This window comes from Crocodylus siamensis, chromosome 10 (assembly GCF_052110815.1).
Source record: "Crocodylus siamensis isolate JL-2025a chromosome 10, ASM5211081v1, whole genome shotgun sequence".
Lineage (NCBI taxonomy): Eukaryota > Metazoa > Chordata > Crocodylia > Crocodylidae > Crocodylus > Crocodylus siamensis.
Genome location: NC_143404.1, coordinates 3,900,617 through 3,918,111, shown reverse-complemented (window position 1 = coordinate 3,918,111; position 17,495 = coordinate 3,900,617). Strand labels below are relative to the sequence as shown.

General features: G+C 47.4%; 1 long non-coding RNA gene across 1 annotated transcript; it reads left to right on the top strand.

Annotated features, from left to right (window-relative positions):
- The first annotated feature begins 3,538 nt into the window (after positions 1 to 3,538).
- On the top strand, positions 3,539 to 11,190 carry LOC149856112 (uncharacterized). Its single transcript, XR_016438321.1, has 3 exons — positions 3,539 to 3,697; positions 3,827 to 3,934; positions 10,626 to 11,190. It is a non-coding gene; the product is annotated as an uncharacterized LOC149856112 (long non-coding RNA).
- The last annotated feature ends 6,305 nt before the right edge of the window (positions 11,191 to 17,495 follow it).

Sequence of the window (17,495 nt, the reverse complement as noted above, 5' to 3'; positions counted from 1 at the left end):
GGGTGGACATGGGGTGCTAGTCAATGCTTAACATTCATCGGGCACGTCTACACATGCACTTTAATGCTCAGTAGCCTATTTTATTGCACATTAAAGCGGTGCATAAAAACCTATGCTGTTATGCTAATGTGCAGTAAAATAGGCTACTGCACCTTGAAACCCATGCTATTATGCTAATGCGCAGTAAACTAGGCTACTGAGCATTAAGCATCACCTAAGAAGTGTGCACTTGTGCTACTATGAATAAGGGCAGCCTAATGCACCTTAATTTATTACCCCACATGGCAGATCCTCAATTTAACGCGCATTAGGAAAAGTGCATTAATTCACATGTAGGTAGCCGACATGTCTGGGAACATGGGGCCTTAGTTGAGAATTGCTGGCTACTAGTTGCATGCCTACCCCAAGGACTGCATGAAGAGCTCAGGTCTCTAGGGAAAGAAAGCTAAGCCCCGCAGGCCTCTGCATTTGCGTATGCAGCTCGATGAACTTGCTTAGAAGACACAAAGCCATCCAGGTCCCAGGATATCGGGATCAGAGCACATCCCTTCTAATCTTCTAATCCTCGGGATAAGCAACCCAAGACACCAAGGCCTCTGCAGTAATCGAGAGGTGAAACTAAGACAAGCCTTTGCTTCTCCCCCTATCCAGGATCACCAGCTGGCCTGCTGCCTCGTGAAGGATGAATCCCCCAAGCTCCCCTGAGGCCTCTTTGCTGACTCTTCCTCTCTATCTCCTCGTTTGCTGGCCGCTTCTGCTAACAAACAAACACGGTCTCCTTGCCAAGTTTGCAGGAGAAATGCTCCCCCGTCCTGATTTCATCGCTGCAGTGCTCCGGCAGGTCAGTGTCAGCAATCAATCCCCATCTTGCCAGCCTGAAAATGAACAGATTAGAGCAATAAGGAGGTGTTTAACAACGACGGGGCCAGAACGGCCATCAGCATTTTTTCCGGGTGTGTGGAATCAGCAAATAAGCCGAGATCACCTTTCCGAAGCTGTCAGAAGGGAAAGGTACCATGCCTGACAGTTTAATTGCTTTGCTTTCTCTCCAGCTCCCCTGGATTTCTCTTCCAAACTGGAGGTGCCTCTGGGTTGCCACACAAACGCCATCTTTAATGGGAGTTGTTTGTGGCTCAGCAGCGCACAGGGATCTCGGGGAGTGAGGGAAGTAAATTGCCGGAGAAGTGGTCATTAGCACATATTTACATAGGTTAATTGCAGTGGATAATGAAGGATCAATTTGTTTTTTCAACGGGGCAGCTGATGGAGACACCTCCATGATGGCACTTCTCTCTACCTTTCATGGTATTCATCAGCATCTCTCCCTACCTGGCAGATGAAGACTGCTGCATTTAGCTAAGCCTCTGCCTCACCTTGAAATTTGGGATGTGCAAATAAAGGGGTGCATAAATGAATGGGTTGGTTTGCCTCTGCAGGCAGTATTTAGCTTCCCAGATATCAGACTTGCAGGCTTCTGAGTGCAGCTGCAGACATCAATGTCTGCGCCCACAGTTTTGCAGCCATGTGCATCTGCCATTAAATATTCCCTTGACAGTGATGCAGGTTGGTGTTGGGAAGTGAAAGTTTTCATCTCCGAAGTCCATTTTTCTTGCTCTATTTGGGGGTGGGGGGCACCAGTTAATCGCATCACTGCTAGAGATGCTTGCAGTTTGGACTCTCCAGTGTTGGTTAGACTGCTGTGTAACCTGAACTATATCTAAGCTAGGACTAGGAGGAGTCCAAACATAGCACCGGGTTCATTTACTGAGTGCTCAGCCAGGCTTTGCAGCCTGCACTGACCTCCCAGTTGTTACGGCTGGACTGGACAGCTACTGGCACTTGAGCCAGCAGTCCTCAATATAGACATTGCCTTTCATTTGGCTGTGATCCATTATTCCCAATGACTTTGCAGATGCTTGGGTATCGTGGTGGTGGGTGGAATGGATAAATTTAAATACATCAGGCTGCCAACCTGCATTTGAAATCCGTTGGCAGCCTGTTAGCAAGTGGCTTCTTCATGTTACCAAAGGCAGAATTTCATCTGTCTTCCTGGTGAAGCAGCTGCTTTGAGGAAAGCAAGCATCGGTGGCCCAAGGTTTAAAGCTTTGTTTAGGTTTCATCACTGTGCCTGGGACAGTTCACGTGATTCTTCTCATGCTTCTTAAAACCGACGCCGCGGGACATTTTTTGGCTGTGCTATCATCAATATCCGATATACCGTCCCGGTGAAGAATGCCCCCACGTGGAAGCCTGATTACCAGCCTGCACCCACGAATCGGACAGCCGAGCAAGGGACAACTTCAGCTGCAGCGGCAAACGGATCCCATTTTTAATGCATGCATTTATTTTCAATGTTGTGCGTGCCGAGCTGTGTCTGCTCGGCGTTCGTTCCTCTTGGATTGCTTGCGAACCAGCCGTGGCGGCGAGGAGCGACTCTGGAGGAGCAAAGCTGCTCTCTGGGGAGGGAAGAAATCTCTCCGCCTTCATGCGATTAGGGACGTTGGGAACCGGAGACTTGATTCAGCTTCATTCAGAACAGCGGCATGTAATGATAACAATTAATTCCTGTAGAATTATCAGAGAATCTCCTGTTAATTAACTGAGCCTGAGAGGTAACATAAGTAAATGAGTGGCAGGAACCGCTTCAACCGCAGCTGAAACATAAGTTGGCTTCGTGCGTCTAAATGAAGTCAGTGGATTGTAGCCACGTACGCGGTGTCCGAGTTTGGTCCCAGGCCATTCTGGGATGTGATCTATGGGTAGTGCTGCTGACTTTGAGAAAACACTTCTGATTTCCCCAAACGATGGGGATAGAAAAACTGTAAGAACAGCTGGAGAGAGATCCTTGCATTGGGACAGAGGTGCTGGGTCAGCTCTCGCAAAAGCTGCCCACCCTGTTCCCGACGCTAGCCACAGCTATCAGTTCCTCCCTTTCAGAAGTGTTACGTTAAAATAAAAACTCACTAGTCTCCTCTATTTTTATTACGTGAACTAGGAGCAGAAATGTACCTGGAGGGCACGCATAATTTATTTAGCAATGTGGGAATAGCAAAATATCTGCAGATGATTAAAAAAAAAAAAAAATACCCAGTTCTCAGGGTTATTTGATCTGCTAATTAACCATCCTTCAGAATCCATTATTCACACTTTCTTCTCTCCTCCAAGAAACCTCTTTGGCAGGCATATATTTTTCTACAAGATCAGCAGAAAGAAAAAACGAGAGTCTGCGAGTTGTAAACCATTAATAGGGAGGAAACACACAACAGCTTTCTCCGTTTGATCTTTTCCGCTAAGCGGGTCTGGATGGTGAATTCCGCTAGGGAAGGAGGAAGCGGAGCTTTAGCAACTGAGAAGAACAAAGTTTTGCAAATGTGGCTTTGCAAAATTAAACAAACGAGCACACACTGCAACTCGGCTTGAAGCACATTTGGCATCCAGGCAAAGGCGCAGCAGAAATGTTTGTGCGTGTCGACAACAGCCGGATCTGGGATCCCCTGCAGCTCAGCGCTACAAAGGCAGCCTATGCATCAAAAGCAACACCATCTTGCATCTTATTGTCTGAGCAGAAAGCCAAGCCACCGAGGTGGCCGAACTTGGTGCAAAGCCACTGAAGGACGTGGGAAGATCCCCACTGCTTTCCATGAGCTTCAGAGTGGCGTATAGCAGTCGTTATTTGTGAATCCAAGCCTGCTGCAAGGTCTGATGCCCTCCGAGTCCTGACCTGTACAATGGTTCATAGCCTGTAGGCAGCATCACTAAGCAGGAGGAGTGTTGGCTAGTCCAAGGGATTATACAGATCTTGGAGTCTTTCTCTTTTCATTTTCAGGTGGCTTTCTTCCTCCTCATCAATGATTTCCACAGCCTGGCTCGTTCAGCATCGCCACACCCCTCAGGTATCTTCACCTTGGAAACTGCTATCTTTATTCTCTGCCTGGTAAGTGCCGTGGCATGGCAGGTGCTTCAAAGAGTGATGGTTCTGGCTGCGACGTTAAAAAAGGGGGGTTTTGGTGACAGCCACTGAAGCAATTGTCAGTTATACACAGAGGATAGTGATCGGAGAGCGATGACAGAAGGGAGGCGTCAACCGCTGGAGGAAATGATGCAATGGCTACATTACGTTTTGGATAAGCACGATGGGAAGCCATGACAGCCGTGCTGACGGGACTTACCGAGCAGCCCCGTCTGTGTATTGAACGATGAATTGGTGGTGCTGCCCACGTTCAGGCGATGTGGCCACATCTCCTTGTAAAAGTTGAGGGAACTGGAGCCTAACAGAGATGACTGAATGAATCTGAGTTTCTGTGGGCATCAATCTAGTTCATGTGAGGTAGAACGGGGGATCCAACAGAGTTGGAAAGCCATTGAATCTGAACAACTTGGCAGACTAATGCATTATTACTTCTCACTTTATTATCTTTCATAGGTCAGGAATTCATAGGCCTGAGCCCAAACATGTGGGAAGTAAGGGAAGCAATAGCTTGGCCCCTCCATGCACAGCTGATCCCATCCAGTTTGCCCTCTTTCACACTGGCCACAGCATTCAGTTCAGCCATAATTCAGTTTGAAATGATGGGTCAGAGCCTCAGCTGCTGTAACCCAGCCTTGAAACGGAGGATCTGGCGTGCTAAGTTCGATACGTGCCTGTTTGTCAGCTTCTTGTTGTCTCAAACCGATTAAAAGCATTAAAAAGGAATAATTAGGGAGGATGCATTAATTAATACCACTAATAATAGCCTAGAGGTATGATTTAGCAATGTGCATAGAAGCCAAGTCCCTGGGTGGGGAACGCCTGGAGACAGAGCGGACGCACCTGTAGGGTCTTTCCATGTCAGACTCTCCCGTTGCTCTGTGCAGAAGCAATCGAGCTGCTCCGCAAATAGTAGTTCCAGGGTCTCTGCTAATGGCTGCCTAGGAGACAAGGATGGCAGTATTAATTACATTGTCATTATTAACTGCTTCCTCCCATTCTTTCCTTTATGACCAAAGCAAAGACCATACTGAGGTCAATAGCTGATCAGTATCCTAAGGGGGGGAAAAAAAGAAGAGTTGAAACCTAAGTTTAGCTCACCAAGAAACATAGCTGCATTTAAGAAGAGCACACACCAACTGCAGATGCGTCCTCAGTCTGGCGAAGTGTATTGATACCCAAAAGCTTTGTAAAGATGGAAATTTTCAACTATTTGAGTTGCTCTAATAAAAGATATCAGATTTACCCAAAGCACCTTGTCTGGCGATGTCCTTAGACCAACATGGCTGCAAACCTATACCCCTCTAAAGGACTATCCCTTTAGCTGATGGATTAAATACACCTGAGTGAGGATCAGCCTTCCCTCTGAGCTGTGCGGTATGCACGGCCGGGCAGCGCGGCATGAGCACACCTGCATGGCCGTGCACGCCGTGCAGATTAGAGGGGATGCTGATGAGGATGTGTCAACGCTAGGAAAAAATTGGTATGCTAACTACAATTTGTTGCCATTAGCTTGCTTGCCAAACCTGGCTTGGGAGGGTAGATATGCACCTTATAGACTAATACCCAATAAGATGCATAGTGAGCACAAGTTTTTGTGAACTCAGTGGTGTACTGGCATCCTAGGAACCATTTTTTGCTAGGCTTGTTTAGAAAGCAGTGCTCCTGCAGGCTCATCTGCTGCCGCGTGGAAGCAAAGCAGTGCAAATATCTTGCTAATGCTCCAGGGGAAAGGTGCTTCGAGTGATGCAGCTGGCAATGAGCGCCTGGTTACCCAGACTAGGGAGTCGCATCTCCCACTCCTTTGGGTGCTGCGGGCTACAGGCATGCCCACGTTTTAGCCGAGCCAGCCTAATGTACTGTTTGGCTGGATGAACCTTTGCAAGGGGAGGACTGACTTGGGATTAATCTGGAAGTCAGGAAGGGGCTGGAGTTGAATACCCTGGCTATAGATGTAAATCAGCTTGTGGGTGCCCTGAAGAAGACCCTTTACAAATATACTCTAAAGATTTGAGCAATAATGAAGCTATGACAACCCTCGCTGAGCTGGTTAATTGGGATCACTGTGAAAAATGTGGCATTTATGTCCAATTGGAAGTTTATAGGTGACAGTGCAGGGCCTAAAGGAGCCCTACTTTTCCACAGGTTCATTAGGTGCTGCTGTAATGAAAATAATTAATATGACGAATGCAAGAAGTCAGCATTTGCAGGGACTGCTGGAAGACTAGCTGCAATCAGGCACAAAATCCCACTGGTTCCAGCATTTTTATCCTCTACTCTTCGTGCTGGTTTTTTTTTTGCTCTTTTTTGCACTGCCCTCAGCATGGACAGTGCCGTGAAGTCCACTTATTTATGATCATTTTAGATAGTTCAGATGGCTTCTTGTTGGCTTAATGGAAGCTGATTTCACCAGGGTTTTCTTCTATAAATGATGCAGGAGTATTTCTGTGGTCTGAGGCTTGATAAAGCTCATGTTTTTACCAACTTAAAAGCTTAGCCCATTGAGGAAGCAGCAGCTCTTTAAAGCAGAGGAAAAGTCGAAACTCTGATGTGACAGAAAAGGCAGCGGTCTCGTTGGACAGTTTGCTTTCCAGAGTTTTCCAGCAGCTGTCACCAAAACTGAATCCAACCTGAATCAGTTTTATCACCAAAACTGAATCGGACCCACTTTGACATTGCTTAACTGCGCCTGTGGTGTGGCTGGATGATAAAGGCTGGGCCTTTTACTTTTTAGCTCTGTGCTTCTGTGGGTTTATCAAGGTGCTATGCCATCCTTATACAGGAAAACTGAGGAGCCCTTCACGTAAGAAAGAGAAACTTGTTTGAGACCCCAGATGACTACGGCTTTGATTCGCCAAAGCACTTCGGGACGTGCTGCGCCGAGTTCAGGCCTAATGGCCAGCTGGCTCATGAACGTTGCGATGGGCTTTCCAAACCAGAGGCCAGAGGTTATCACGTGGGATGCTCCATCTTTGCTGTTTCAATCTCTGGCTGAGTTATGGATTTGGATGACTTGGAGCTAGGTGAAGTGTTACCCAGAAAGGAGAGATGAAGCTGGCTGGGAGGCTGGGCCCTTTGGTTGGAGAGATGCCCTTCCTTTGGCAAGCAGGTTTGCAACTGAGGGATGTGTCTGGAGATTTAAAAACTCCTGGAGGATGGGGTGGCTAACGTTGCCATGAGCCCCTCCACCCCTTTCTTTATGAAATGGGGAAGATGAGACAATTATAGCTTCTGCTCTGGGATGCAGAAATTTCCATGGTCTTTCCCACCCTGGAGACCTCCTGATTATGGTGTTGCAGGCCTGGCTGATGATTGCGGGGGAGCTTCCATTAGTGCCTGGTACGGCAGCCTGGGTGCTGAGCAGGGTTAGCCCCAGGAGCAAATGAACCCATCGCTGCCTCCCCGATCACGTGTAAATGCAATTCCAAATGCCAGGTTCACCTGCTAAGGCTTAGCTCCTAGCTGCGCTCGCCACGTACAGCCTCCACAGCAGAGATCAGCTGACAGCCCTAGATTAATGACCAGATGCCGGTTGCAGGGTTTTCTCTGGGGATTACCCCATTGCTTTGACAGAGCCGGGGTTTGTTAATAATCACTGCACAGTGTAAAGTCCATCTGTTCACTATGACTCTTTCCTGAACCATATTAACGGTGGTGCAGATTTAGGACTGCTCAGGTGTATGACCCCTATGCCTGTGTGCTTTTATTAATGCAGGGGGACCTATTGTAAATGCCTAGAATTGTGTTTTCTTAATATAAATAGACCCAGTAGCTTCAGCAATAGGCACATTATGGTAAGATGAATTATGCACACACAAACACACACACACACATTCACTACATATATATATAATGGTAAGATGGTATATACCATAATATATACATTACAGTAAGATGAATTATGCATACATACACACACCTTATGTCTATATCTATAGATAACTGTAGATATAGCTATACGTATATCTATAGATATACACACACATCTACATATATAGATAGATACAGGTATGTATTATATACAGATAATTCTTTCGGTCTGTCTGTCGTGCGCATAATACATCTTGCCTTAATGTACATGTTATGGGCTGTGCCGTTTTACCAGTAGATAGATCAATCGCTCTATATCGTGCGTGAGTGTGTAAATGTCTATGACTACATCAATAAATAAATATAAACGCAAGGTCATATTTTCTGCCTGGGCTTTTTTTTGGTTGGTTTTTGTTTTGCTTTTGTTTTTTTGCACAGCAAACTTACTTTCTCCCTTCCTAAGTATTTGATCTCCAAAGGATAAACCAATGGATTTCATAAGCCCACTACGCTGCTATGTGACCTTGGACAAGTCATTCTGTGCCTCGGTTTCCCCTCCCATGCTTTGTCTGCCCTGCTTTGATTGTGAGCTATATGGGACCGGGTTATAGATGTCTGTATGTCTCTGTGGGTTTGTCTTCATTCTCTCAGGGTGAAGCCAGGGAGCAACACCATGCCCAGGCTGCACGTACTCCCTCCCAAACTAGCTACCCTTCGCAGGGCAGTAGGCATGTACTAAGATGCTCCGCTGCTATCAGCATATACCTTGCATGGGACTAAGATGCCTGCTTCCAGGGAGTGCACGTGGCGTGCCCCGCTCTGGTGCTCAGTGGCACACTGCTGAGATGGTGTAGAAAACACCTGCATGCTTTTTGCTTCCTCTTTATTGCTCCATAATGCCCAAAGCAGAAGACAGATGGGATTATTGTTTTTCAGAAAAAGAAACAAAACATTTTGGCTTCTCTTTACAGTTGATTTCTCCTTCCTTTGCAACCCACAGTCTCTCTCTGGCATCCATGAAAGAGCCGAATGACCTTCTAGGTGGGAAAACCACAATCGTGTATCAGGGACAGGCTAGGTTAAGAGGCAGGAGTGAGACAATACCTCCTGACCAGCAAAATGCTTCAGATGTTTTCTCATTAAACCGCGCTGTTGAATTTTCGCAGGGAAATCGGGCCTTTGAATTTCTGGGTCTTGCCGGGGTGATTCGTCTCGCTGCTTCCCAAACAATTTTTCTTTGTCCTTCAGGCTGCAGGTGCCTCTCGGTGTATTGTGCCAACTCTCCTTTCCTCTCCGGCGCTTGGGAAGGCTTTCGTTCCCCCATCCCTGCCAGGGTGAATTTGTCTCCCCTGGCAGTGTTGGGGCAGTGGGAAAGATGTCAAAAGTAGGATGTGAAATTCATTTTGAAGTGAGTTGTTAGGAGTTGGGTTGACATCTCTGACAAAGGGAAAGGTTACCGAACACAGCTTTTTCGACTCCTCTCTCCTCATTCCCTTCTTGTCAATCATGACCGGCGCAGGCCAAATTACTTGCGGCAAACAACTTACTTCTCGCATCCGCTTAACCCAGTCCGGGGGGAGATGGGCCCAGCGTGGCGCACGGCTGCGTGGCCACAATCGCGAGTCGGTGCTTGGCTCATGGTTTTGGTGGGGCCGACCGCCCCGCGAAGAAGACCTAAAAGTGCAGCCCCTTGGGGAATAGGACTGTGGTCCTCAAATCAAACTGCAGTAGACTCACTCCACTAAAAACTGGCTTGGTTTCTCTAAGGGGGGAAGGCTTTCCTTCACCTCTGCGCTGTATAAAGGTTGCCTCAAAAAACATTTTCTGCCTTTTTTTTCTTTTGTCCCGCAAGATGCTGCAGATGGGGACGGAAGGGCAATGTCACCATAGGCTTTGCTGCTGCGGGTGCTGCTCCTGGCCGCTCCTCCCTTATCTGAGGATCGAGAAAACTGCAGGAAAAGAAAGAGTGGTCAGGACCTGCTATTTCTAGTGTAATGGAAAAAGGCAATGCAGGAGTGTGAAAAGAAAGATTGCTGAAGGCGATTTTGGCTTGCACTTGTATTGATCCCCAGCTTGCGGATGACTGAGGGAAATGCTGAAATGCCGGCTGAAGTTGCAGTGGAGGAGAGGTGGTGATCAGAGCATCATGAGATTTGCAGGGTATGAGACACAGAGAGGAAAATGAGTACTTGCCTCATCAGGAAATAGTGCAATTAAACAAAAGGGTCTTCTAAATACAGCTGAAATGGGCCAGTCGGCGTAGGCCGGAGGAGCCCCTTCCCAAGGGCGTGCTGTGTTGTAGCCTGCTCGGAACAGGCTAGGAGGAAGGGTTAGATTCAATTCAGGAAAAGGAAATTCATTGAGTCAAGCCCAACGTGGGCAGGCATCTAAGGCTTGCATGTCAAATAGGAAGATTTCTCCTTTTCCAGGGCCTGCTGGAAAGACAAATTAAGGTCCCTTTTTGGGCTGTAAGATTTTCATCTCTCCATTTTTTTTTTTTTTAATTCCTTTTCCTTTTTTGAGGGGAGAGTGCTGTATCAGGCACAGAGGTAGGTGATGGTATAAATCAGCAAGGGTTCATTGGCAGTAAATTGGGTTCAATTCGCTGGGGATTTGGCTCGAGGAATAAAGATGGTCTTTCAGGGACTCTCGTGGTGGAAACTGGCCTTTTATTTGTGTGGTGATGCAATTCGGCGGAGTCCAACTGTGACAACCTTCGTTAGACAAGGTCATCGAGTCTCAAAGTCTAATGGGATATTTGCTCAAGGACAGCTTGAGCAACGACTTTAGGTTTGCTTCTAGATTATTTAATTAAAAAAAAAATCGTTGTTCTTTTCTTCCTAAACAGATAAATAAAAGGAAGACCAGCAGCACGTTGCTCACAATGGATGACCAACCTTGCGACGCACGGAGGGTCCTCTTACCATGCCGGGCCTGACTGAGTTTGGCCAACGAGGCAGGAATTTCTCAGTATTTCAAGCTTGTTAAGTCTCTCAGAGTGAGTAAATAAAGGAGAAAGTTTGGAGTAAGTAGTTAGCCTCTTCTGCTTCTCAAATGTGGATGAAACTGCTGACACTATAACCAAGGAATTAAGGAGGACAACGGTTTTCCTCTGTCACATGCTGTAGGAACATAGCCATTCCTGCTGCTTCAGTTGATCTGTCTTGAAGTGTGACTCGTCCTGCACGTAGCTTCCTTCCTTCCTTGTCATTTTTTGGTTGCTCATCCATAGTAAAACACGCTGACTTATTACGGGGAGGCAAAACACAATGCTTAGGCGTTACGCCTGATGGATTCAAAGTCCTTGTCCTGCTTATGCCTGGCGTCATCCCAGTTTTAGAAACTTGGTCACCTCAGAAATGTTTGGCTCCAAACCCAAAGTCACTTGGATAAAAACAGTTTTAAACTCATGCCTTCTCTAGTTTATTCAGCTTATTGCGTGACTGTGTATTCGACAAATGTTAGAACCACTCTCATCTGCTATGGGGGTGACCCAGAGTCCATAAGAATAACTCCCAGTGAACCCAAAGGGGTTTAGATGAAATCCTGTGGGTCATACTGGAATACCATACACTAGGAATGGAAAAATAACTTGGTGTCAGTGTGTAATAGGATTCTTTCCACTGACTTCAATGAAAATTAGATGAGTGTCTTGGAAAAACTATGGCAGAGATGTGCAGAATTTATGTTGTTGTTACCTATAGAGATGCTTAGAAAATGTCCAGTTAAATTCAATTTCAATTAAAAATAGGGGGGAAAAGCTCCCAAATGTAAAAATGTAAATATTTTCATGAATATTTTTTATTTCCACACAGTTGTGGTAATGATAAAAAGGGATAAGGTGGTGAACTAAGAGGTTTTTGCAATGATGAACAAAGTTTATTAAACTGTTCTCTTCCCCACCCCCTTTTATCTCTATCTATCTACCAATCTATCTATTGATCAATAGCCTAATCATACTACACAGCTGCGTATTAGCACTGTCTGCGCTGGGATGCACGACTGCAAATTAAGCATCTTGTGTAGATGTGCCTGGTAACTTGTAAAACAGACCCTTCTTCAAATGGAAACTCATCTGGACAAGAGTCTCATCCTCATATTTTCTGCAAAGGAAGTGCTGAATTCTAATCCCAAATGTGTTATTGAGTCATCAGGTCTTTGTACAAGCCACTACTCCTTTCAGTCTATTTTATGATCCGCAGGATAGGTATAGTAATATCCACTAGATCACAGCTCTTGCCCTTTAAGAGGTTCTCTTGGTCTACTGCCTGGTACCATGTAAGCCAATACAGCCTGTTGCATCGTCTGGTTGTTGGCGACTAAACCAGCAGCCCAACCTGGGTTAGTGTGGGTGAGGAGGGACACCCAGCAGGACTAAAAACAAGACCTGTCAAAGGACAGATGAGCTCCCTGTGAGCCAGCACTCACCTGGGACCAGGGCCAGGAGCAGCAGGGGACAGAGCAGGGCTGTCATTGTGTTGCAGGAGGGGAGCACAGAGCCTGGGAAGGAAGCCCAGCTCCTGGGGACACTGGCTCTGAGCACTCCAGGGCAGCTACTTGAGCAAAGAGTTGGGTTGGGATTTGCATAGAGGGTGTGTGCCTGGGCCTGGCCGAGGACAGATAGTGAGAGGCACGTCTGTGTGTGTTTCTGTATGACTCTGTGTGCATGTACTCAGGGAGGAGCCAGGGATGGGGAAGTCAGCCAGGAAGGAGCAATTCTAGAGGGGAACGCAGCAGGGTCCCGGCACACTCAGTGCAGGCCTGAGCCAGCAGTGACAGACTGTGCACAGTCACATGTGGACCATCTTGGAAGGGCTGTTTTGGGGGGAAGTTGAAGATGAGCAGGACAAGGAGGGGGAGCCATTGCTCTTAAGACCCCCTGGTAGGGAGAACAGTAATGCAGAAAAGAGGCCCTCTATGCTTCTGTACCCTGGCGGGGTGGGTGTGTGTGTAAAGGACACAGCTATGCTCCGACTCTGCAAGGCTCCTGAAGTGGATGCGGGGAAGGTGTAGCCTTCCTGGTGCTTTGTGAGAGGGTGTGTGTGCACTGCTGTGTTGTGATGTTGGGGTGTCCCTCTATGTTACCCATGGCATGTTTTGTTTGGTGCTTGACTTGGGGGTCGGTGCCACACTGACCTAACCTCATTCCTGGGTTGGTGTTCCGCTCAGCCTACCACTTTCTTTTTTTGCAAGTGCAGCCCATGCATCAGTAGGGGATGGCCCTGCAGGGGTAAGGTGGGGATTCTCGACCTGGAGGGACGTGGGCAGTGGGGTTCTGCAGGGCTCGGTCCTCGGGCCTGCGCTGTTCAACATCTTCATCAGTGATTTAGAAGAGGGTGTAAAAAGCACCCTGTTCAAATTTGCTGATGACACTAAGATGTGGGGGGACATGGGCACAGTAGAAGGAAGCAACAGGATGCAATCAGACCTAGATAAGTTACAAGGGTGGGCGGATAAGAATAGCATGGGTTTCAACACAGACAAGTGCAAGGTGATGCACCTGGGGAGGAAAAACCAGTACCATACCTATAGGTTGGGGAAGTCCCCTCTTGTCAGCACAGAGGCAGAAAAGGATCTTGGAGTCATCATTGACACCAAGATGAACGTGGGCCGGCAGTGTGGGGACGCGGTCAGGAAGGCCACCCACACCTTGTCCTGCATCCACAGATGCATCTCGAGCAGGTCCAGGGAGGTGATCCTCCCCCTCTATGCGGCACTGGTCAGGCCGCAGCTGGAGGACTGTGTCCAGTTCTGGGTGCTGCACTTCAGGAGGGATGTGGACAGCATGGAGAGGGTCCAGAGGAGGGCCACTCGCTTGATTAGGGGACAGCAGTGCAGGCCCTATGAGGAGAGGCGACGGGACTTGAACCTCTTCAGCCTCCACAAGAGAAGGCTGAGGGGGGATCTTGTGGCCTGTTACAAACTAGTCGGGGGGGACCAGCAGGCACTGGGGGAGTCCCTGTTCCCCCGAGCACCGCCAGGAGTGACCAGGAATAACGGCCACAAGCTGGCAGAGGGCAGGTTTAGGTTAGACATCAGGAGGCGCTACTTCACGGTCAGGGCGGCTAGGGCCTGGAACCGACTTCCAAGGGATGTGGTGCCGGCTCCTACCCTGGGGGTCTTTAAGAGGAGGTTGGATGAACACCTTGCTGGGGTCGTTTGACCCCAATACTCTTTCCTGCCATGGCAGGGGGTCGGACTAGATGATCTATTCAGGTCCCTTCCGACTCTAAAACTATGAAACAGCCATCCATACCTGGAGAGGAGATGGGTGCCACCACCAGGTCACTTTGCCCAAAGAATCACCAATGATGCAAAGCAACTCAGCCAGCCTCATACCACATCATATGAAGTCTGGGTGTGGAGGAGGGTTGTTACAGCATCTCAGGTGCCCCAATGGTCGCAGCAGCCTTGGGACTGACTTGACTTGTGATAGGTGCCAAAGCCCTGTTTCCTTTTTCTTTGTAAGCTTCCTTATCTTAAGAGAGGTCATGGAGCTTCAAGAGAGCCGAGGGACCGAGATGGGAAGGTGGCAGCATGCCCCCACTAAAGAAAGAGACCCATGATCACAACACAATGCTCCGTGGTTTAACAAGTCCATTTTTGTGCAAGGCGATGAACAGGAAAAGTGCCATGGACCTGGTAATGGCTGTTGAGTTTGGATGATGTAAAAAGTGGTATTAAATATGGAAGGGGAAAAAAGCCCAGTCACCAAAGCAGTGTTGGCAAAGAACATGGGTTAATGGCAGATGGAAGGGGGTGCTGCGTCCAGAGCTGGGCAGGGAGGCCAGGAGCAAAAAGGTGTCCACAGCATGCTCTTGGATTTTCAGCCCATCCATGTGCTGCCCTTGCAAGCTGGGCTCCTGAACAAGGTTTGGTGCATCTCAATGCTCTTCATGGATTAAATTTCACCTTGGGGTTGTGGATATGAGTGGTCTCTAAATGTATGTTGCTTTGTAGAAACAGAGTTGGTCATTGCTGTCCTCATGATTATATTGTCTACAACAAGGCTTGGGACTTTCTGACCCCAAACACTGTTTCCCGGGTGCTGCCTCTCATAGGTTAAATACCAGTTAACAGTTAAATGTGTCATTAGGGACGATTCACTGGTGCATGCTAAGACCATGCATTTAGCAGTGCTCGGTTTGTAGCGCAAGCACTTTGTCATTGAAGAGAGCACCAGAAAGCTGCATAAGGATAAAACCTGTTGTTTGCAAAACAGCCTTGTGTGTTGACACTAATAAAATATACATAGGGTTTCTGAGCATGCCACAGACCTAGGTCCAGTTTGGATCCAGACTTTGAACTTTACAGCCGGGGGCCAACTTCTTATAAATCCTTAATGCGTAAAAGAAAAAAAAAAAGATAAGTAAAAGGCAGAGACAAAACAGGACTTGCTGAAGCTTGATGACAGGTTTGCCGTTTCAAGTCTGCTAAGTGTGGGAGAAATCTTGCTCTCTTGCTGTCACCGGCACTCGGGAGATCCTGCAGTATAATGACTTCCCTTCCCTCACCTGGCTCTCAGAGTGAATACATATTTAACCTGTCTGATTGAGTGGCCCGTCTACCTTATGCTGACATTTTATTCCTGGGGCAATAGCTGTATTATCACTGGAATGGTACATGACAGCTCATCCTGCCCATGAAAGGAGGTGCTGATGTTTGTGGGTCTTGCAACAAGCGCCTGTGACTTGAGCTCTGGGTTAAGTACTGCTGATGTGGGTTGCAGATTGCAGCGTCACTTGATATTTGACTCTAATGACTTCTCCTCCTAAAGTCTTATGGGTGCTTTTAGTTGGGGGTAAGCTTGGGCATTAAGGTGTGATGTCCTTCAAGGCTTCTAATATTATCTGCGTTTCCTCTTCCCTTCCAAATACTCAGAGCAAAGAAAAAGATAGTGCCTTTCTCTAAAGACACAAGATTTCTCACTCAGTCCTGCCCAAGAAGCAGATCAATGGGTTTTTTTTAATTTCTGGTTATCCTAGGCATAGAGTCCCCCACGTGGCTATGAAGCCGGGCAATGCAAAATCTGCCAGGTCAGGGCGTGAGGCGGCTTGCACAGAATAAGCTGAGTGAATGGCTCAGAACCAGTTCTCAAACCCCGAGAAGTTTCCAGTCTTCATTACACTTCCCAAATATTGGTCCCCATTGGAAAATTGAATAGGTGAGTGTCTGTGTAAGCGCAGGTTTTTAGATTGCCTTTTAACTTCCTCTTTATGGTGTGAAGGATGCAAGCAAAGGAGCATGGTGGGGACAGCAAGATAAACAAGTCTTATTAAAAAGGATGTGCAAGGGAATGCCAATGCACTCCCTGGCCATTCTGGATACCTGCCACTGCTTTGGACTACGATCCAGCCTGGTCCAGGCAGCTGCCTCCGTTTGAGGGTATGCCAGCGACAAGGCAGCCACGTTGAGCAAGTGGGAGGCGATGATGCTATTTGAACCCCCTCCGGTGCATGGAGCCATTTGGCCATCAAGGGTCAGACCTGTCGTCTTAGCTCTATCTAGGACAGGAACCTTGGGAAATGAGACATCTCCGAATATTCATTGAGCTTCATGATTTAATCATGGGAACTGGCCGTGAAGCTTTGATTTTTTTATACATATATATTTTTTAAGCTGGGCTGTGTTCAGATCAGTTGAATTTTGTCTTTGAGAAAAACCTTCTTTCATTCCACTGCATTTTCTTGAATGCATCTTTGCTTTAGAGATGCAAACCTTGGCTTTCCTGTCTTGCTCTGTGAGGTCATCCAGGCTGTGAGACCCACGCCAGCATGAAATTGTGGCCTCAGTGGACTGGTTCCCATGTGCGTGCTTTACAGACCTATCCCTTAGTTTGGTTCGGTTCGTTGGTGGGGGTGGACTATAAAATTAAAGTCAGCATCCCCAGGACTGGATAAGAAATCCCTCACAATTCAGGGCTGTGGATGAGGTGCATTTTAGGATGGGGCAAAGGCACCGAGGCTTTGGGGTAATCTTTGATCCTTTTAACACCAAACCATCACTCCTTTTGGGTAGAGCTGTACTGCCAGTTCACCTCAAGTCATCTCATCAGCACTTCAGTTCCAGCAAAGTTGTATGTGTTGATTAATAGTGAAATCCTCACCCCCTTCCTTTTTTACAAGAACACCATTTTTCTTTGTTCCCAAAAGAGACAAAAAGCTTTACTTCTGGTCAAAGTGGCAGCAGTAAGCTAAATTTAGGCAGCTGCCTTTTAGAAGCAAACAAGGAGAGTTTAATGAAGTTAGATCTTCAGCCTCCAGTCAACAGAGGTTACAGTAATGTTTTTTATGGGCACAGAGCTGAGCAAGAGTTTCAGTCCTGTGGCTCCGCACCTGGGAACCGACCACCCCGCTCATCTCCAGTCAAAATGGAAATGGTCACAATGCTACCAAAAGGGCGTTTTAAAGGCATGGTTATGGAAGCCATGAAATACCATGTGGCTTCTCTCCCCACTGTATGGGCAGTGCAACAAGGATAGGGATTCATTTAAACCAAGCAAGTACATCATGAATAGATACAGCAATCTCCCCTGTGAGATCCTTGAAGGATATTCGAGAGGTTTAAGCTGTATGTGTTAAAGAGAAAGGCACAAAACGGAAGGGGTAGGGGACTTCTGCATGGCAGCAGCCGCTTGAGTAGGCTCGGTGTGTACTGAAGACTTTCTAGCGCCCTTGAATATACCATAAAAGCTCAATGCCAATGGCCCTGCAGTTCT